The 20,608-nt window shown below is 49.7% G+C and overlaps 1 protein-coding gene across 4 annotated transcripts in view; it reads right to left on the bottom strand.

Annotated features, from left to right (window-relative positions):
• Window positions 1-20,221, bottom strand: part of SIL1 (SIL1 nucleotide exchange factor) — an 89,899-nt gene extending 69,678 nt beyond the window's left edge. The window contains exons 1-2 of one of the 4 annotated variants that reach the window (XM_042826361.1): window positions 20,157-20,221; window positions 17,182-17,301 (exon numbers count right to left, since the gene is read on the bottom strand). The gene's annotated coding sequence lies outside the window, so the exon portion shown is untranslated. Of the gene's footprint in view, window positions 1-17,181; window positions 17,302-19,423; window positions 19,540-20,156 lie in introns of those variants that run through there. The other 3 variants (XM_042826363.1, XM_042826362.1, XM_042826364.1) reach the window with 3 other exon arrangements.
• Window positions 20,222-20,608: the final 387 nt, after the last annotated feature.

Below are 20,608 nucleotides of genomic sequence, written 5' to 3'. Positions count from 1 at the left end.
TGGAGTAGATGTAGGCCAGCACCTTTCTTTGATAGTCTCCTCATTTCTATCAAGGCAAAGAATCACACCAAGGAAGGTAGCAAAGTCAACCTGTGGCCAAAATCCACACTTCTCGCTTAGGATGCTGCCAAATGCAACATAGCTACAACTAAAACCCACAGAAGTACTTGTGGGCTCAAAATCCATCAGCTCTCAGCAAGCACGCGTGTCCTTCTAGCCAATGCCACACTCAGGACCCCAGACTGACCAAAACAAAAAGGTTCCCCCCTGCTCACCTCAGAAGAAACTGCTGATTTTTTACATAAGAAACAGGTTGTTCTCCTAATATTAGTGGCAAAAAAAAAAAAAAGTGGCAAAGCTGGGATAATGAAAAATTGATGTATCCTGAACATTTCACCTGCAAGTCTGGAAACAAAAAGAGAAAAGAAGAAAAAGAAATTCAACAAAGCAGTGGTTGAAAGAAAATGCGCACTCCCATATAAATAGAGCTCACGTGTACCGAGGAGGCTGGTAGCAAGTGACAGCACAGCCTCTTTAAAGCCTACAACCTCATGCTTGCCTGGAACACGACATCTGCACAACAATTAGCAGCCGGCCTGGGTCCCAGGTAGGCAGGAGGAGCTACCATGTGAAACCTGGGGGTTTGAAGCTCCTGGAGAGAAGCCCATGCAAGCTCACACCTCGTTGTAAGTCAGACGTAAGCAGACGGTGTGAGAGAGCTTCCAAATGGAGTGTTACATGCATACAAAGCATTTCTGGACACAGCCCTGCAACTGGCAAAGCAGAAGGAATGGTAACTGTGACCCCACCTGCACAGAGAGCGCTGGCCCTGATTTACAGATGTCATTTTGGGATGCAGCAGCACCCCATACAGCTGTGGCCAATCAGTACTATCACAGCTGCAGGATGCCCACCCCTGCCAATTCCCCTGGCAAGGAGCAGGGCATTATTTTCAATCCTCCTCTTCTTGTGGGTAAAAATCGTGTCATTGGGGAAGAGCAAAGTCCACCCTCAAAGAGGTGCCAGCTGCTGGCAGCATCCCCTCGTAACAGCAGGCAGTGTGCCCGTGCCACAGCTGGCCACCAGCTTTGCAGCACAGAGCAGTTGTGCCCCACGGCTCCAGAGGAGCTCCCTGCACCAGTGGCTGCAGAAGCCCTAACATCCCCACTGCCTCCTCTGCTACAGGAGATGTTTTACTCATTTCACTCGCTAGCTGCACATCAGTAAGTGCTGCGCAGCCCCGCAAATGCAGTTGCTGTAGTCATAGGTGACAGTTCAAAGGAAGTCAGTAACAGGAACATATTTCATTAATGCCTTCTGCTGCTGGGAATGCACCACTCTTTCATGTCCTAACTCAAAGCGTGTACCGCGCACACTGTGTCACTTCAATAAATCTATCCAAAGCCTCATCTGAATTCTGATCAGCTGCTTCATAAGAGCACACAAACATCTCAGAGAGCTCCCCAGCCCGTGCTCTGTTTTATGGCCAAGAGGAAGCAATAACAATAAGCTAATCCTTGTTCTCATCTAGGGATCAAGGGTGCAGCATGGGAATTGTAAGCCTGACAAAACAGTGTGAAAATTTACTAGTTTCAGGCTCGGTACCTGTGCAGTCAGCCTTCATTGAGACCAGTGATAAGGAAATGGACCCATAGCACTTCGTGTCTACAAGCAGAAATGTATATAAAGTTCCTCTTGCTGAGCAGAAGGCAGCAGGGAACGCGATCAAACAATGAAAGGCACGGAGGAACACATCCCAGCAACCCTGCAGCTGAACTGGTGACACGCGCTAAGCACCCAGCACTCAGGTTCAAGCCAAAGTTTGACTGCCAGTAATAAACAGTTCAGAAAATTGTTTTAAAGACAGCTGTGTAAATGGGGATGCTGGACTGAGGAGATGCACTCAGGACAGGAGATGCTGCAGTGCCAAGTTACAAGATCCTTGTTCAAAAACAGTATCGTTTCAATGAGACTGCATCCGTGGCCAAGGCCAGCGTGACATGCGAGGTGACGTGGAAACACAACAGAGAAAGAAAAGGAAATTCAGCTGATCCAACCTAAAATTTTCTTTCTCTGAGCAATAGGGTTCCCAGATCCACAGGGAGCACCCATTTCTGTTGATTTGCTGAAGAGCGGAGGAGCAGAGAGATGTCTCAGAAGCAGCCCAGGGTTTGCAGTCCCTACCTCTTCTGACAAGCCGTGCAGCTGCACGGACAGGAGGAAGAGGAAGGTTTTATCTGAAATGCAGCCTTAGTGAATGAGAGGAGACATTTGTGGACAACCAAAGTGACACAACACGTTCTGCCAGTGCTGCATATGTGGCAGGACGCTTCTTTCCTCAGGTCTGCCATAGAACAAAGGGATGCTCCTGTAAGGTGCCAATCAACAATTTACACAGCGATTTAAGAAATCTGTCATTTATCACACACTGCTCCTTAAAGGCATCAACAGACTGCTCACAGGTGACACAGTTGTGCTGACCGACTCAGTTGCTCAGAGTGGCCTGGGTAAGGTCCTCCTCAGTGGCACAGGTAAGCTATTCACCAGTCAACAGCCTGCAACTCATGGACCAGCAGCCTTCGGCCTCCACACTGCTGCTCTCCTACCAGCCAGGAAGAGCAGCTCCCAGTTCAGAGTAGCTCCTGCCAGCTGGTCCAGGGGTGCTGCCTGGCAGAGAAGTCTGATGTCATCAGACAGAATATGAGAGGTCGACAGCATCCTCGACTGTGGCTCATCAGTGGGTGAAATTAATCATAAAAGTACCATCCCTTGTCAATTTGACAAGTGTACTTATCCTCTGCTTCAGTACGCCCGTGCTTAAACTGTTTGTGTTTCATTTAGTATGCTCATTTTGAATGGTTCGCATTTTGCTTATTGTGCTCACGTTTAAATCATTTATACTTTGCTTAGAAATAGATGTTCTGCAGTAAGTCCCACTGCTCCAGTAAAATCACTGAGACCCGGCATTTGGTTTGCTGTCACTTTGTTGTCAGGTATCCAGAGAACACTGCTGTCCTCTCACAGTGCTTTGCTTCAATCCAGTGGGCACAGCCCTCACCTCCAAACAGACACGTGGGGTCCTTCTGCAAATACCATTCTCTTGTGACCAGGATAAGACAGAGCAGCCTACAAACACCTGTCTCTTGGGGGACACAGCCCCAAGGGATCATGTATCTGCTTAGCAGATCACAGTTCTGATGCTCCACCTCAGCTCTCCACCCTCTGACGACACTGTATTGCAGCCTCTGACATCAAGCACAGGATTTCTTGGGTATCACCAAGATGGGAGCTGCGAGGAAACAATCTGCCTGTATTAAGAACCCAGAGGTTCTTATAAGAGAGAAAAGGTGCTGACTTCCAAACATGCCTGCGTGCCAGTGGCAACCTGCAGAGCATTCCAGCATGGAGTACTCAGTAGGAAGATGCCAGCCGAAGAGCAAGAAGCTGCAAGAACCTCAAGGGGCAACTAAACCTCATTCCCTGTCTTTGCAAGACGGCTGCTGGAATTTGCACAAAACCTCCCTTGCTGGAACATGCCCGAAGCCTCTTCAGCAGACAGGTCCTGAGCAGCAGCACTCCCAAAAGGAAGCAGGAGTAAAGCTTCCTTCTGCGTAAAACCAATGTTATAATGTCAAGAATCTCATCCCAATGAGACACTGTGACGTCCACAGCTCCGTGCAGAGCCCCACCGCTCTGACAGCCACCAGCCCCCGCCAGAGGCACAACCTCAGCACAGTGCCTCACACACAGCTAGTAGGACAGCACACACAGCCTGCAAACACCTCACCCCATGCCAGACTTCAGGATGGAATGAAGTACAGATAGTCCTATTGATATCACTTAACAAACCACTTCTAAAACATTTATTCTCCTTGCGTGCTCCTCATCACTTACTCCTACCAGGACTGTGCTGGGTGTGTTGAAAGCACTCCTACGCAAGGAAGAGGTAGTGGGAACACCTTGCCATATCTGCAGCCTACAGAGAGCCCACACAGCAAGGAGGCTGTGCTTCTAGGTTTACACAAATAAGTAACAGAGGGACTCTGCTGCTCGGGCACAGATTGCCCTGGGACAGCAAGTCCTCCTCTTCAGTGGGTCTGAATTTGGACGACAACATGGAGAGAAACGTTGAGTCCAAAAAGGCTATAAATCAGCCATGAGGTCACTTGGGTAACTTCTCTCTGGATGGACCTCGCAGGGAAACTCAAGTCCCAGATGCTTGGCTGAAACCTCCCTTCTCCATGGAACCTGGCAAGGACAGAACCAACGCGGGACACAAGAGATCTCTGGGCACAGGTCTGCAGAATGTGGGACTTGGACAGATGATGGCAGGGCAGCCAGGACGATCAGAGAGCTCCACCAAGCTCTGTCCCACACCGTGCCCCAGAAGGGCTGGCTGCCAGGCTGCTGCAGACACCCCACAGAAGCTCTGCACTTCATCCTACGCTGTCCCACAAGCAAAGTTGTACAGGGAAGACATGGACAACCATAGCAGAAACGTGTGCTTACACAGCCTGGCACCCACTGTTGCATCATGCAATCTTTACAGCCACTATTAATAATTTACAACAATAAATACGAATAGCCCCTGCAGGCCTAGCCTTCAGCTAACATTAGCAGTCCACCCCACTAACAGCTACAATACCCACTTAACTCTGCTCTGCCCTACACCAACATAACTGAGAGCAGAGAGGGAATCTCTCCAGCACTGCAGGCACACAGGTTCAGAGCAGAGGTCTGTAAGGCATCAGTCCTCCTGACCCAGCACTGCCTGGGACAGCCAAGGAAAGAAATCTCCAGTTTACTTTCTGTAAGAACTGCTCCTCCTGGGCTGCATTCTGGGGAATGAGCATCCCCCCAGCCAAAGCTTCTCACCACACTAAAACCTCCTCATTATCTAATTTTTCATCCAAGTTGTCACATTACTTCCTGCTGCTGTATTTACTGCTATCATACCATATCCACAGATAAAGCCTGCACTGCTCTGTCTGCGACCACAGCACAGTGTGACACACTCACCACCATGTGCAGTACTGATGCCCAGCACACGGTGATGCTGAGGATGACAGAGGAGTGCTGAAGCAAGCGATGGAAGCTGCTGCTCAGCTCCATCATCCCGATGATCCCAGCAGACACATCTGCAACACTGACAGCCCTAAGCAGGAACATTCTTTGAAACCTAATTAGTTACTTAAATAGCACAGTTTATATAAATGGCAAACACTTTAACACTGAACATCATTTAGTCTATTTATTAAATTTACTTCATAAATTCATTCAGAAACTTCAGCATCCGCAGAAAATGCAGCTCTGCACAGGGCAAGGGCATAGCTTCATTCTCTGGGTGCCTGAAGCCTGAGCAGGGCTGTGCTCAGCTCATTAACAGCAACTACAGAGGGTCTGGCTGCACAGTGCTGCGTGGAGCGTGCAGAACCAGAACACACCTCAGAGATCAGAGAACTGAATTTATCATTAATTATTGATAAATAACAAATGTATTCAACGTTACGACAGCTCTGTGCCTGCCTGCCTGCACACACGCCTGACGTTCTCGCTCAGCACTGTCAGGGCTAAAGATTGAATCAGAGCACAGGAGCACGCATTTCTACCAGCTTAGGACTTGCCCAAAGAGAGGAGAAACACAGACAACCTTTGGACAAACATCTTCCTGAAGATGAATGCCGGAGGAGCTGCACCTCACACTGCACAGCCTGTGCTCCAAGCTGCTGCGCTGCTCGCCACTGCCTGTGCCAAAACCCTCTGCCAAACCTGTCACAACAAACAGCACCCCCCTGCCTCTGCCTCCCAAACATCAGCCAAAAATGCCCCTCCTTTTGCCTGTGCCTGTTCCCTTCTCCTGTTCCTTGCTGCAGTTCCCCACGCTCTGCTTAAGATCGAGTGGTTTTTCCATCCTAGTCGTACCTATCATTTCCATCAGCTCCTACTTGCCTCAGCTCAGACTCACCACCCCAGAGAGCTCATGCTGGAGAACCGGGGCTCTTTCAAACATGAAGGAAACCGCACCAGGCAGCTCTCAGGGCCGGGCATTCCCAGCCTGTCTGGGAACAGCCTTCTGTGCTTTCCACATTCACTCTCACGGCTCTCGCACTGAGTAATAATCCCCTTTCCCTCTTCAGATATTGCCTTCTCAATGAAGAGACTCGGTTAAAAGATAAGAAATGAGCAATGCTAATATCATAAGAGCATGTGCCAGCCTGCACACTGATCACCACAGCTGCTACCCCTGCACAGCCCTGGTGCAGTCAGTACAGAAGCCACCTGCACAATGGTTCCCACGCTCCTATTGAGGCATTTCCCACCTGGATGAAATAACAAGCCCTGCTACCCAAACACAGGAGCTCTCACACTCTGAAACAAAAGCAGGAGAACGGCCAGTCAGCAGCAGGCAACATTTGTTAAGCAATTTATTATTTTTTTTTTTTTAAAGGAAAAAAAATAAAATTGCAAAGAGCTGCAAAGACTGCAAATGTAGAACTAAAGGCATAGACAGGGGAAGCTAAAAGAGAAGGTAACTCCTCCCCGTTCAGGTTCTCCATCACCTGCCACCTCCACTTTGGGGATGTTCCTTGCCTTCCTGCCTGTGAGGTGCCTACAGACAGGCAGGTGCTGACACCACCACGAGGATCAGGATGCTCTGCTCTCTGCTGGTTCCTGGGCTCCATTTGAAGCATAATAAAAAAAATCAGGGAAGAAGGAAGGAAACTGCCTGCACACAATGCACCATCAACTGCAAAAAGTCCACAACTTAAAAATACTTTTCTTCTCTGATCTCTTGTCAGATGGAGCTATTTTAGGTGTTTCTTACAGCGATGCATGGAAAAAACAGATCAAAATACGACAGTGCAGCATCCTTTTAATTATAGCTATCACTGCCTCACAGCTGTCACAGCCCCTCCAGCTCTTCTTCCAGAAAACACTTGGAGCAATCGCTCGGGTGCCGCAGAATCGCCCCAAACCCAGCGCACCCACGGCACCCCATGAGGCAGATGCAGACTGAGCGCTCAGTGATCAGCAGTTTTACAGATCCCCCTGGGAGACAAATGCGTTACCAGACAGCCCTCACCATCTACGCAGCTCTGACCTTCCCATGCAGTCTTGCTTTTCGCCTTATCAGCCTCCTCTACGCAGAGCTTTGATCCACCGAGTGACTCCAGGCTCAGAGACCTTCTTTCCTTTTGCTGCCCAGACATGAAGGATGCTGAGTTCGGGTTCCTGAGCACCTGTGCTTCAGACAGGCAGCCTTTGATGCTGTACCAAGAGCTGGTCTCTGCAATTCCCCTGGTCTCTTCAAACGCCAGCAGAGTCCACACTTGTGATCTGCGTGAAAGAGTGTTTTCCCTGAGGAAGAGGAAGGAAAGCCACGAAAGCGCTCGTCTCCATCTTGTCACTGCAGAACATGCTGTATTGATGCTTCAAAGAGCTCCTCAATCTCAAATCTCAAACCCTGTGACAATCAAGGAAGGGCACCAGGCCCAAACTTTGGTTTCTCTTTTCTTTGCTAAACAAAAGGTTGGAGGACCTCCAAGAAGTAGTAAACCTTCCATGCAGCAGGACTGCTCCAACCCCACAGACCCCTCAGCAGCTCTGCAGCTGTGCTCACCACCACAGGGCTGTTAGGAGCAGCCTTTCAGCTTCATCCTGGTGCCCCTCAGCCCTGCTGTGCAGCTCCTTGGCAGGCCACGATGTCTCCTGACATCTCCCTGCTTGCAGTAAAAGCTAACAGCAGACTTTCGGCCACCAATATTCTAAGTTCTGAAGAAAGGAGCGTGTGCAGCAACTTCCTCCTCTGACAGGGAACATTCTGAGCAGCCTCCTCTCCATCCCGCTGATGCCACACACTCATCTTGCTCTACCACTCAGGGAAACAGGCAATCCATCGCAGGACATGTTTGTACAGAGGAGGCTTCTCCAACTGAGACCACAGATCGCTGGCAACGTTTATCATGAGATGGACAAAACACTGCACAGCTTTTACATGAGCTGAAATTCTAAATGAAGCTGCCATGTGAACCAAGGCTGCTTCAGTGCTGGCCTCTGCAGTGACTCCCAGTGACCACAGACGGCACACGCCAAGACAAGCTTTGGCAGACTGATCCAGGGCGTGAGAAATCTCAGTACAGCCAGAACCTGGCAGAGATGGCTACTCACAAGGCTCAGGGTTTGCAGCATCAGGGTCAGACGGCTCGCTTTCTCCAGGGCAAGGGCCCTGCCATTTGTGCGTTAAGCAGTTCCAACATTTATTCTACTTTACTGGAAGAAATAATTACAGTGGCCTCCAGTCTTCAAGTCTTTGAATCTGTACTTAAAGAGCAAAAAACAACCAAAGCAAACCGCATCTGTACAAAAATCTCCGAATTGGCTTTTAGTGCCCAGACAAAAGAGGGTCATCTGGGGAACCGCTTCCCTCTTTGTCCTTTCTAATTCCTATTTCATAACAGCCAGGCACTGGGGGAAAAGCGCTGCAGGGGGCAAAACACTGCTTGGGTGGCTGAGCAGCCAGACCTCCGGCCTCAACCCAGCACTGCAGGTGTGTCACGACTGCCCAGAGACCCAGCTGCTTCTTTCATTGCAGAGCTGAAAGCGCTGAGCCAGCCTCTGGACGTGGAGGTGCCAGAGGAACACACTCACACACATTTACACCTAGGGGATGCTCTCTCACAGGCATTTCTAGCAAGGATAATTCTCCTGCTAATCAAGCAGACAGTCCTGTCTCGGTGGAGATTTACAGAGGGTTTTTTTCTCTTGAAAGCAATAATAGATGGACAACAAGAAAGAGACAAAATTAATGCACAGAGTAATTATGCCCCAGGTTGCAAATAAGAGTGATTCCTCACCCTGAGACAAGTCTGGAAAACAAGATTAAAATGCTTAGGGGACACATTCTTGAAACAGCAGGTAATAGAAGAGATAAAACGTATTTACAGTATCTCACAGGGGACATGTACTTTTTAGGTAACATTACTAGATAGTAATTCTGCTGAGGAGAGTAATATTCCACTCCTCATTACAGAGTTAAAAGGGTGCGTAAAAGAAAAGCAACTTAACAAAGCATCCTTAATGGCAACTGGGTCCAGTTCCAGAAAGGCAGGCTTTGCCCAAAGTGCAACCAGAAACACAAGAGCATCTGCAGGAACACTCAGCCCACAAACAACATTAATAATCTATACAAATAGCACCATTTAACAACAAGCAAAAAGAAGGCTGGGATGGGAAGCAGACTGCAAGAGCACTCCTGTGACGATGCTGTCTAGGAGTGCAGACGTGCCTTGCCCCACTTCCCCAGTGCCCACAAAGCCAAGGCTGCCAGCTAACAAACTGCGCCTCAAGTACCCACCAGCAGAAGCAATTTGTCATGTGTCACATCAAATCAACTCTTATGAGACCACTGCACTCCCTGAAGCAGACGGCTGCCAAACTCCAAAAGAAAAATCCGAAAGAAAAACCCAAGCACTCGGGTCTCGTGCTGGCCAGCTGCAGACCCCAGCGCTCACAAAGCCCAGACGGCTTTCCGTTTTTAAAGCACATCAGCACACAGCAATCTGTTCCTGCACAGCACCTCCTCTGTGAGGCAGACACCAGGAGCATCCATTACGAAAAAGAACTTGGATTTTAAATTATCACTCTGGGCTGAAGCTCCTTATAACAGAGACTTCACGTTCCTCATCCAGCAGCACAGCATTTCACTCATCCCAGGGAACCATTACGAAGGCTAATGTTGGTAGACAAGCCTTAGTAACGTGAAGTGCTGCCAGCCTGCAGTGGGTTATCATCCATCTGAGCAAGCGCTGCTCCTTCCCAGCCAGCTTCATACTCTCCCCCTCCTTCACTTCAGCTTCCTTCCTCCATCCCTCATTCCTCCTCAGCTCCTTCCCACCCAGGGCACGTTTTCCTCTCTCCTACCCCTCTCCTGCTCACCCTGCAACCACAACAGAGGTCCCCAGCGAGCTACACCAGTGCCTTTTAGAAAGGGTGATAATGCAATGACAAAGCTAAAACACGCTTGGAAACCTTTTATGCATAAGTAGGGATTTCAGTTCCTCTTCCCTAGCCAAACCTTAGTGTGAGAAGCACTACCCTGCCCACCATGGATGCTCACCAAGGGTCAGCATCACTTTGTTCCTCTTCTAGAACCCTTTTTTGGGTGAGTTCCCAAACACTACCTGTACCCTGGCCTCAACTCAGGCCTCACAGCCCGGCCCCCCGCAGGTCCCATTCTGCTGCACAGCCCTGCACATTCCACTGAAGCCCAGGCCCTGGCTCCCCAGTGCTGCCTCTGCCACAGGGATCAGTTCCATGCTTGCCCTTCTTTGGTTCTGCCTGCAGCATTTTAGCCACTCCATTTGCCACATTCAGCTAGCAGGTGCCAAAACCGGCACAAGAGGTCCCACTCCATTCCCAGCTCAGCAGCTCCATCCCCGAGCTCTCCCACTTCAGCCACCAAAGGCTGTTCAGGACCCAGGACCAGCCAGCACAGCCTCAGCACAGCTACAGCAGCCCTACAGAAATGCAAATCGTCCATCCGCCCCTGCAAACACCAGCCTTCAGAGCAGTTAAGAGGGCAAACTCCCCAGCCCAGGACTCATCTGCCAGCTCCAGAAGTTCCATGCAACCGGGCTTCAAGTGGTGTTACCCATCTGAGACCAACCACAGCTAGAAAAATGTCTCCTGCTGCAGGAGATGAACACTGGCCCCAGAAAAGTCTGTCTGTAGGAGGAGGCCTGAGGTGGACGGAAAGCTTTATAACCCACAAAGGAGGCTGGTTTATTTCAAAGTGAGAGTGAATTGGAGAAAGGTAAGAGATCTAAAGGAAAGATGAGAGAAGTAGGAGACACTGCCTCCAGTCACCAGAAAGCAATGTCTGTCCCAAAATCTTACAACAGAGTCTTGACTGACACTAACATAAACCAAAAAAAAAAAAAAAAAAAGTCAGAAAAGAACAAACTGGCAAGCCTAGAGCAAAGAACATGGGAAATACAAGGCAGGCAGGCACAGGGCATTCCCCTCGGTATTGGGAGCACCAGCACAAACCTCAGCAGCAGAACTTACTTAAAGAGCATCTGATGTTTCATGACAAGTCACATCCAGACGCTGTTTGATGCATACTGGGATTTCTCTCCAGCCACAGGAACAGGACACGGACTTGCCAGCCTCGCCGCTTCCTGCGAGCACCTCGCCCAGCACAAGCACGGCCAGCTGGCGCGTGCAGAGAACCGTGGAGTGCTCACGGTGCTCACTGCCAGCAGCACAACACGCAGACTACTGCCATAACACGGCAAGGGTTACACCAAAATATCCTGGAGGAGGTGGATAGCAGACACGAGGCTGACATTCCCAGTGATGCTTTGCAGGCAGCTACAGCTGCAGATGCCAAGCCAGGCTCCCGCCATCTCCCTCAGACTTCACACACTGCTTTCCAACAAGCACGGGACACGGACCTCCCTCAGCGTGCACCTACCCACCTTAAAGGAGATGCTTGAGCAGCAGGCAAAGTTCCAGGTGGAAATCCATAGCACAGCTCCAACTCCCAGCTCTGAACAGAGGGCAGGAGGTCCTCCTCTGAGAAGTTTACTTATTTTCAGCATTCTGACTTGAGCGGATTTCAGAGAGAAATCAAATGGACGCAGTGCTGAGGAGCTCCAGGGCACCCGCACTGATTTTCTCAGCAAGTTCCGATTATGTTTTTAAACAATGGAAAATTTTCTGAACAATAAAGAGAACAAAAGCCACGCAAGCCACCAGAAAACCAGCGAGGACTCAAAGCTGCTTCAGACAGCAATCTCACTCTCTCCCAAAGCGATGCTCTGCAAAAACCCAAACAAAGGAACTCATTTACAACATCACCAGTGAATTGCTTTACCCCTACAGAACTTGTAAAAGTGCCACACTAGTGAGTGCCATTAAGATTTGCAGCAGCCTCCTGCTGACTTTCAGCAGACTTTGCAAGCTTCTCTGCACACATTTTGCACTTGATTACTCCGTGCTCATCAGAAGAAAAGGAAAGCAGTGCACTAAAGCAAAGCCTCTTGCTTATTCCTGATGTGGATGCAACAATGCGGACTCAACAACCTCACTGCCACCGCAGACAGGCACTTCCACTGAGGAGCCACAAGCCTTGCACCTCACTCTGCAGCTTTTCACCCTGACAAGGACACAATGCTACAAGCCATCAAGCATTAAAGCAACAGCAGCATATTCAAAACTTTCTAAGCTCGGAGCTTCCAGAAGAATTTAACTCACTCGAGGCTGCTGCTGAAAATTGCACACAGTGTAAGAGGGTCAGGCAGGAAGAGATCAAGAAACACGAGACAAATTACTTGGAAAAAAGTCCCCCAGAAGTAACCACAGTACAGTAGAAATGGCAAGCTGGCCAAGTGCATTTTAAGGGCTGCGCATTTCCACTGCCACAGCCTCCAGAATGAAAATGGAGTGAATTCATGTTGTATGCGTACTGTCCACTATTTGTTATTGCCTAGCTATTGATGCTTACTTGAAAAATAAAATTTAATTAAACCCCACAGTACAGCTTAGCCTGCCTTTGAAAGATGCCTGCATTAGTGGATCATTACACTAAATGAAATATAGCTTCATATCATATCTTTCAAGTAGCGTCCTAAAACATTTACAAATTAAATAATACTCTTGCAGAGAGAAATTGAGACACGATGTTTAGCAAGGGCAAAGAGATGTTTACAGATGAAAACTGAAATGAGATGTGGAGGCAATGAGGCAGAGAGGTGCCAGAGGGCTCCTCCAGACCTTGCTGGGAAGGTTCTCCACGTACCAGAAGCCACGCAAAGCAAGCATATGCCAGCGCCAGGCGAGCAGAAAGGGCAGCATCCCCAAGCCCCCAGGAGGCCAGCAGAAGCTCATCCAGCACTTGCCGTGTGCTGGCACAGCTGGACAAGCCCGGAGGTGCCTGAGCTCTTTTGCATTCAGGAGAGACCCAGCAGCAGTACTGCAAGGAGCAGGAAGCCGAGGAGGGAGGAGAGCAACCGCAACAGCAGTGGAAAAGGAAGAAGGGTGTTTTCCCACATGCTCGTGTCACACAGGTTGATAATCACGACGTCAGAGCGCCAAGTAAGCATGAAAATAGTGGTAAAGCAATAGAAGCTCAACTGGAGAATGTTTAACTCAGCTGTGAAGATCAAACCGTGTGCATAGGCTTAATAAAGGGTCCCTTACATCCCTGCCACAAGCAGCCAGCTGTTGTTTCCTAGCAGTGCAGTCAGGCATCTGCCGGTGCTTTCCCATCTCTGGAGGACACGTGGGGCCTGCTCACTCCTCCTCCCAGGTTTCTGGTGCCCACAGGAGGCAAATCCACACAGCCCCTGTCCAGAGAAGGATGCCCCTTTTCATCAAATATGGGAGAACTCTGCACCTCTGAGGGCTCCTTTGGTGGCCTGAAACTGGCCAGTGCTGAAGAACACACCAGGAGGGAGTGGGAGGAATGGCAGAGAGGAGGTCAGTGTCCCCATGTGCCCTTCAGAAACCAGGCCTGAGGATTCAGACCAATGAAGATACAAACTCTCAACAAACTGAGAAAAGGGATGTAGAAAAGCACTCTTGTGGCAGACAGCACAAGATATACTGTGCTAACATTTACATAGAGGGAAAAAAAAAAAAGGGAGCTTTGGTTTCTTAGGCTGAAAGCACAGACAGGTTAATGAGTCAGCATCAGTCACAGGAGCAATGTCTGATGTTGAGAGAAGCAAAGCAGCAAGTGAATATTGCATGAGCTTTACAGCTCGGGCTTGAGGAGATCCGAGATTTGTCTTTTCCTTAATAGCATCTGGGGCAACGCCAACTGTTCTTAGACAAACTATTTACTCTGAGAAATAATTTTCTTTAAACAAGGGTAGCCTGAGACTGCATCCTTTCACATAAGTCTGGGAAAGGCTGCACCCTGCAGCTCCCATCTCCATGGCAATGCACCAGCTCACACACAGAAGGAGCCGATGGCAGTACAAATCTCAGCACGAAGGCAAACCTTCCCCAAGAAAAGACTGGGGGTGGCAGAGCCCTCTCCAGTGCCAGCCCGTGAGAAAGGTGGGCTGAAGGAGCCAAGTGTGTGAGATGCTCACTTTTGTGAGAAGCAGAGCATGCCAGCCCATAAGAAAGAGAAAAGAAAACCCTGTGAGGGCACATCTGGATCTGTCCTTCTACAGGAAGATGACGGAAGATTCACAGCTGCTGCTCCTGCTGGGGATCAACAACCAACAGTCGAATTCCCAGTGGTCCTGCTGACTTATCAGCATGCTGAATGTCTTAGAGGCAAAAAGTTCAGCCTGCCATATAACCATGAAAGCTGTCAACTTTCCAGCCTATCCTGGGCTTCCTCTGTGGGATCCTTCCCCACTCCTCTCCAGCATCACTGCAAAATTAAAATAAGCAGCTGTGGCAAGAAGCAATTCATTATGCATTGAGCTCCTAAGACACACAGCACAAAGCAAGGATGGGCAAAAACCATCTAAGTGTATGAAGAAACAGTCCAGGATCCTTCCTAAAGGAAGCATACAGCAGGGGAGGTGAATCAGAGTTGCACAGAAGAACTGGTGCACAGAGCATCCCTCCTGCATGGAGGACAGTCTCTGCTATGGCCCACACAGGCCCAAGCTGTCGCTGGCAAAGCAGCCAAACCTGCCAACAACACGGCTGTCCCCTACCTGCAGCCGTGCCCCTTCCCTTCCCTCATCAGCAGGGAGTGAGCACTGGTGCACAATCTCCTGCACTCCTCCCAGCCCCCCTTTCCTAACAGCAGGCAGCACAAAAGCTGCATGGCAGCACCAAGGCAAGCTGGGTCTGGCTTTGTGCTTCTCAGACTGAGTCAAAGCCTCCCTGACACTTAAAAGCAGCACAACCAGCTCGCGTAAAAGATGAAGACTGCTGAGCCTCCCCCAGCCTTCCCAAGGCGAGATCAATCTGTGTGCACTGCAATCATCAGGCAGCAGGAAAGCAAGGCTAGACTGCAGCACAAGGTTAAAAATGACCGGGCTTCCCATCCACAGCTATTTGAAGAAACCTGCTCATCTACTGCTCACCAGCCCTGCTCTCCACCTCTGACTGTAATGAAAACAAAGTTTTAACACTCAAAGCAGACCGTGTTGTTCTTATTTGTTTGAGGAAAGGCGTGGGGTGTCTGGTAGGGAGGAGGGGGTGCAGCCCAAACATCTGCAGAAGAGTGCCCATTTTCTCCTTAAACATTTCATTTGCACTAATTCCCACGCCTGCCTCTCTCAAAGCCATGCCAGGTAATTAGAATCATTATAACTATTATTAGACCATAATATTATTATAGCATTTTTGCTACTCTTGACATCTGTTGGCTGATAGATTTAAGTGGTACATAAGAAATAATTGCACATAGATTTCTTGCAAATGAGCATCAACATAGAAGACATAAAAATGTTCTATGGTGAAAAAGTTAATTTTGTGAAAGCATGCTTGAAATAAAAAAATCTAAAATTAACAGTTAAACCCTTAAAAACTCCCATTAAAGCAACTGTTCTGGTTTTAAATAGGCAGCTGCTTAAAAAAAAAAACACAAGGCTTTTCCTTAAGGACACAAAGCTATACACCTGGCTTGGCATCTCTTTCAGATCAACACAAGCATGCACCTTCTTCCCACTTACTCCAGTGACCCACAGGTTTTTATAACACCCACCCATCTTCCTCTTCCCCCTCTGCAGCAGGCCTTTGAATTATTTGGCAGAGATTCTGACTGTGCAGAGAACCAGCATAAGCAGGTCTCTTATCCACTCAAAATCCCACAGAATTATCAGCAAACCCACATTCAGGACAAAACACAGCTTCTTGCATCACAGGAAGCCCAGAGGGCTTTACAACCTGGACTCAGGTTACCATTTATCAACCACTGAAATTTAGCTGTACCCAGTGTGGAACACAACCTTTTCACAGCTGCAGCACAGCCTCCCTGAGAGAAGTGAAGGAAACTGCAGCAGAAATTGCAGGAATGCTGTAGGGAAGCTGAATTTTCCACCCTGGGACTGTAATTTGGTCAGAGCACTGACATCAGTTGTGGAGCAGTAAAGGAGAACAGGGCACAGCTCTGTTATGCTGATGATGGCCTCGAAGCACTGAGGGAGGTAACAAGGACGGCCTGGTACCTCCGGCTCCAAGCCTTGAGCGGCAGGATAGCTGAAACACAGAGGAACTGGCCTTCAATTTGCTGGGGCCAAGTTTCACCTCCAGCTACACAGATGTGCACAGAAAGATGGTAAGTGGATGGAAGTGCATTTCTGAGGAGGATCAGCCTCCCAGTCTTCAAAAAGCTGAAGACAGCAGCTCACTATTGACCAAATTCAGCCATCTGGAGCCAGCCCTGCTTGGACAGTGACGTTCTCCCTAGTTCAATGGATTTCACTGGTTAAAGCAACACCTCTTCCTTAAGCATAGTTCACACTGAGGAGATGACAAGCAAAGCTCTGCTGGAATGAGGTATCCTGCAACTGCTCCCACAGGAAAACACCATTCAGGAATAAAAAAGCTATTATAATTAATTAACCCACAGCAAGCCAGTTTTATTCCAGGGTTGAGCAATCACATGAGGAACTTTCTTGCAACTACATGAGAGGAAAAATGTATTTTACATACCGACAAGCCTAACTTTCACTATGGACAGACTTACAAAGAAAATACAGCAGTGCACTTTAGACGCAAACTCCCCAACGTGCATCCCTCTGCAACCAAAGCAGAGAGGTTTCTTCACTTTGTGTGCTGCTGCTCCAAGGAAGCTCATCTCAGGAGCTGGCCATTTCTTCCCATCCCCACCCTCTGAGCCGCTATAAGACCGGCCATGCAGGAGGTGCCACCAGGCACACAGACTGCACATGGCCCCAGGAAGGAGCACCTGCTCCTTGGTAGCTGTCAGCAGAGGAGCTGGGCTGGGAAACTGAGAATTGCTCTGGGACAGGCTGGGTTTGTGCCACTGAGAAGTTCGACTCGCAAAACACAGCACCTTCAGAAACAGGGCACAACTACAGCTCTACAGAACAGCCCATCGCATCTCCAGCCAGCACACAGCAGTTACAGCAGCCTTTTCCCACATCCACCACTCTTAGGGAACTCAGAAGAATTCAGACTAGGTGAGCCCACCTCCATGAGGCAGAGCACTGAACAGAGAAGGACAACAGAGTGACTCACCCACACACGCACCCCAGGGGTAGCTATCAGTGATTCCTTGTTTCAAGGGGAGAAAATGTCACGGAGTGGCCCTCAGAGTTTTGTCCAGGCTTGATGCTATTCATCCTTCTCATTCATGGCCTGCACAATGAAAGAGAAAGTACTTTTATAAAAGCTGAAAGGGTGCCCAGCAGTTAAGAGCTTGAAGCACTCTAGAGGTCATGATCGGAATTGATAAACTTGGAGGAAAGTTCCAAAAATACCCACAGATCAATAAAAAGAAAAGCAGTAAAAACAAAGCAAAGAACTACCCTTGAAAACAGCAAAAACAGATCAGACACACAAATACAGCATGAGGGAAAACTCCAGACAGAGAGAGCTAAAGAAAATCAGGGACTAGACTGAAAATGCAATGTGTCAATGTTGTGGCACCACAGCTCCAAGTGCAAAGAGCTAGAAATCAGTCTCAGATTTCATTGTTTAACATTCATAATTCTCTAAGATCAGAAATAGAATTACTAAGTGCAGCTAAACATGGGAGAGTAGAACAGGAAGACCACACTACATGTTGGTATCACCCTTAGAAAGTCACAAACTACCAGGGCTGGGCCACAACAGGAGCAGTCAGTGGCACAACACGTGCAGCCTGAAGGAAGCTGTCCTGCTGCCCTCCAGACTTGTTATCAGCTCTCAGCACCAACAGCTGCTTACAAGGGCAACAATCAGTTTGGTCGCCCTGTTTGCTGAAGGCAAGACACAGAGCAGGCTGCCAAGGAGAGTCGGGCAGCAGCAGCAGCACATCACAGCTCACCCTGACTGCGAGGACACAGAACACACAGCTGGGGACGTAGAAGCCACCAGGGCACCGAGCAGTGCCCTGTGACACCTGGTCTGGGCCTCGCTCTGAGCATCTCTTGCTGGCCTCAAGACAGGGGTATAGACAAGGCAGCTTTTCCAGCCCCAAATTTTATTTTAGCATCCTCCATCTGGCCACTCCTACACCACTACAGCAGTGACATTTAAGAGCTAAATTAACAGCCTTCTCTTCCCAAAAATACAATAGAGCTGCTCACACTGCTGAAAGGGCACCCGCACAGCAGCACACAGCACAAGCACAGCCGTACCCATTCCAATTCATACCTTTGTTACCTTTCATAAATGGAGCTCTCCAGCTCACCTTGTCACCAAGTCAACCTGTGCCACAGGCTGCGGCCTTTCAGGGTCCTCAACTAGCTCAGCTCAGCTCCCTATCACTCCAAAGGAATCAGCAGCAATCACTACCAAAAGCACTGCAAGGATCTGATGGCTCCCTGTGTCAAGGTACTTCACAGAGCAGCTGTGCCCCTGCAGCTGACAGTACACACACAGCTGCACCAACTCAGCACAGCCCTCACCCAGGGCTCCGCCAGCAATCCAGCAAGTGGGGAAGATCTACAAGTCGTTTGCAGAATTGGAACGTAACTGCAAGGAACATTTAAGATTCCACAGTAACTCAAAGACTTTTTTTTTTTCTTGGATCAGAGGTTTGGGAGCACGCTGCCTCACGAACCAAAGCCAGAAGATTTGACAAAGCCTTTAACCCACGCTGTCTCTTTCCACATGGCTGTTTCCCAGAGGATCCCATGTTGTGGCATTACACATCTCAGGCGCCAAGAATATCTGTGTGTTAATAATAAATAATAACCAGCTTTATAGGGAGCTTATCAACAAAGTGCTCGACAAATCTTAATTAAAGCTGATTCATCTACTCCAGTAGCGAAAGTTAAATATTATTTCTCAGAGGGGAAACCCTGAGCGGTAACAGAGCTGAGGTGGGTTATGAAAGCCACAGTCAGTAGCGGAGAGGATCAGCACACAGAAGGGCTGACTTTAATCTCCAAATTTATTGCAATAACCCACTGCCTTGCATACTGTCAAGGTAGAGTTGATACGTTTCAGTCACATCTGCAGAGCTTGACCACATCAGTATTTTATCAGTCCTCCACGTCCTTGCAAGGTAAGAACAGAGAAAGGAAGGGCTCAGGGGCCACAGAAGGCTTGTGAAGCGTTTTGTTGCTCATACTAAATAAATTCTCAACAGAGAGAAAGGAGATGGCAGTGGCAGAACCAAACCAGCTTCCTCCAAGGCGTGGGGACCGCTCTGTAGGCCAAGGGCAGTGCTGATGACTCAGCAGGAATCACCTGTTTCCAGCTAATTTATCTAACAGGAAAATATTTGCGTCCCTTCAAGTCTGCAAACGGAACCTGCAGACACCGTTCTTACCTCCATCAGCTGCACTCCTACCACAGAGTGCTTGGCAGAGGTCTCTGGGACAATATTTAGGATGCTTCCACCACTGCATCGCCTTGCAGGTGGCTCAGAACACAAGCCAGCCTGGCATCGTAAAGGCTGAGGAAAGAGAAAGCACAAAGCCTAGCCCTTGCTAACATTACCCCCAGAGCAGAGATGGACCCACAGCGAGCAGCAGGGCCGCAGCAGTGCTGGGGCAGATGACAGAGCACCGCCCGCTCCTCGCACTCAGCTTAACCACAGCTGGGTGATTAAAATAACTGTCTGCTCCCAGGCAGGCCCAGCCATGACAGCTCGTCACACGTGCCTGAAGCTGAGCGGCAGCGCCCCAAGCAGTGCGCACACAAGGAGCCCCGCACGAACAGCCCGCGTAACTTCCACACGGGTGCAGATCCGCAAGCAGCCCCGCAGCTCGCTGTGCTCGGTGCGAAACCTCCTGAGCAGAGCCCGTGTGCTCGGACAGCGGAACCCCGCCGCCATGAGGGCACGAGGGCTGCGGCCGCAACCCAGCTCTCCCGCAGCGCTCTGCGTGGCCTTTTTTCGGCTGCTTCCACAGAACGACAGGCCGGGAGGCCACCTCCATCCGTCACGCTCCTTTACAGAACCGCAGAGCCGGCCCTCGCGGCCTCGGAGCGGAACGAATCCACTCCCGGGACAGCCGAACCCCACGGGACGGCCCTCATAGACCACGCTCCCCCCCACTCACCGCTCTGCAATGCGCACGCTCCGCCAGGCCGAGGGCGGGAACATGGCTGAGGGGCGGGAACACGGCTGAAAGGCGGGAACACGGCTGAGAGGCGGCTGCGCTGTGGAGATTTCGCCTCCCGTCCTCCGTTTGCGCCCGGTGGGAGTGTGCTGCATCCAGAGGTGTCCTTCACTCCTGTTAAAGTCACATAAGCAGCAGAAGTCAGGGAAAGAGGCAGATTTGCTCCTCGATCGTCACTTCCTTGCAGCGTGGCTGGGGAACGCAGCACTGCCCGGGGGCCCGCGCATCCCCACTCCTGCCAGGAGAGTGAGAAGGGCCAAAAGAGCACTGCAAGAACTCCCCAGGGGCTGCTGGTTTCAGCGAGTGGCTGGAATCTCTGTCCCCCCCGTGCTGGGCTGTTAGAGAAAGTGACGAGCAGACGAGCACGCCTCCATGACCTGCCGTGGGTCTGC

The sequence above is a fragment of the Centrocercus urophasianus genome, unplaced genomic scaffold, assembly GCF_019232065.1.
Source record: "Centrocercus urophasianus isolate 14NV4802_14NV808 unplaced genomic scaffold, USGS_Curo_1.0 seq_26, whole genome shotgun sequence".
NCBI classification, from domain to species: domain Eukaryota; kingdom Metazoa; phylum Chordata; class Aves; order Galliformes; family Phasianidae; genus Centrocercus; species Centrocercus urophasianus.
Note: the sequence above shows the minus strand (reverse complement) of the source record. Positions and strands in the feature narration are given on the sequence as shown.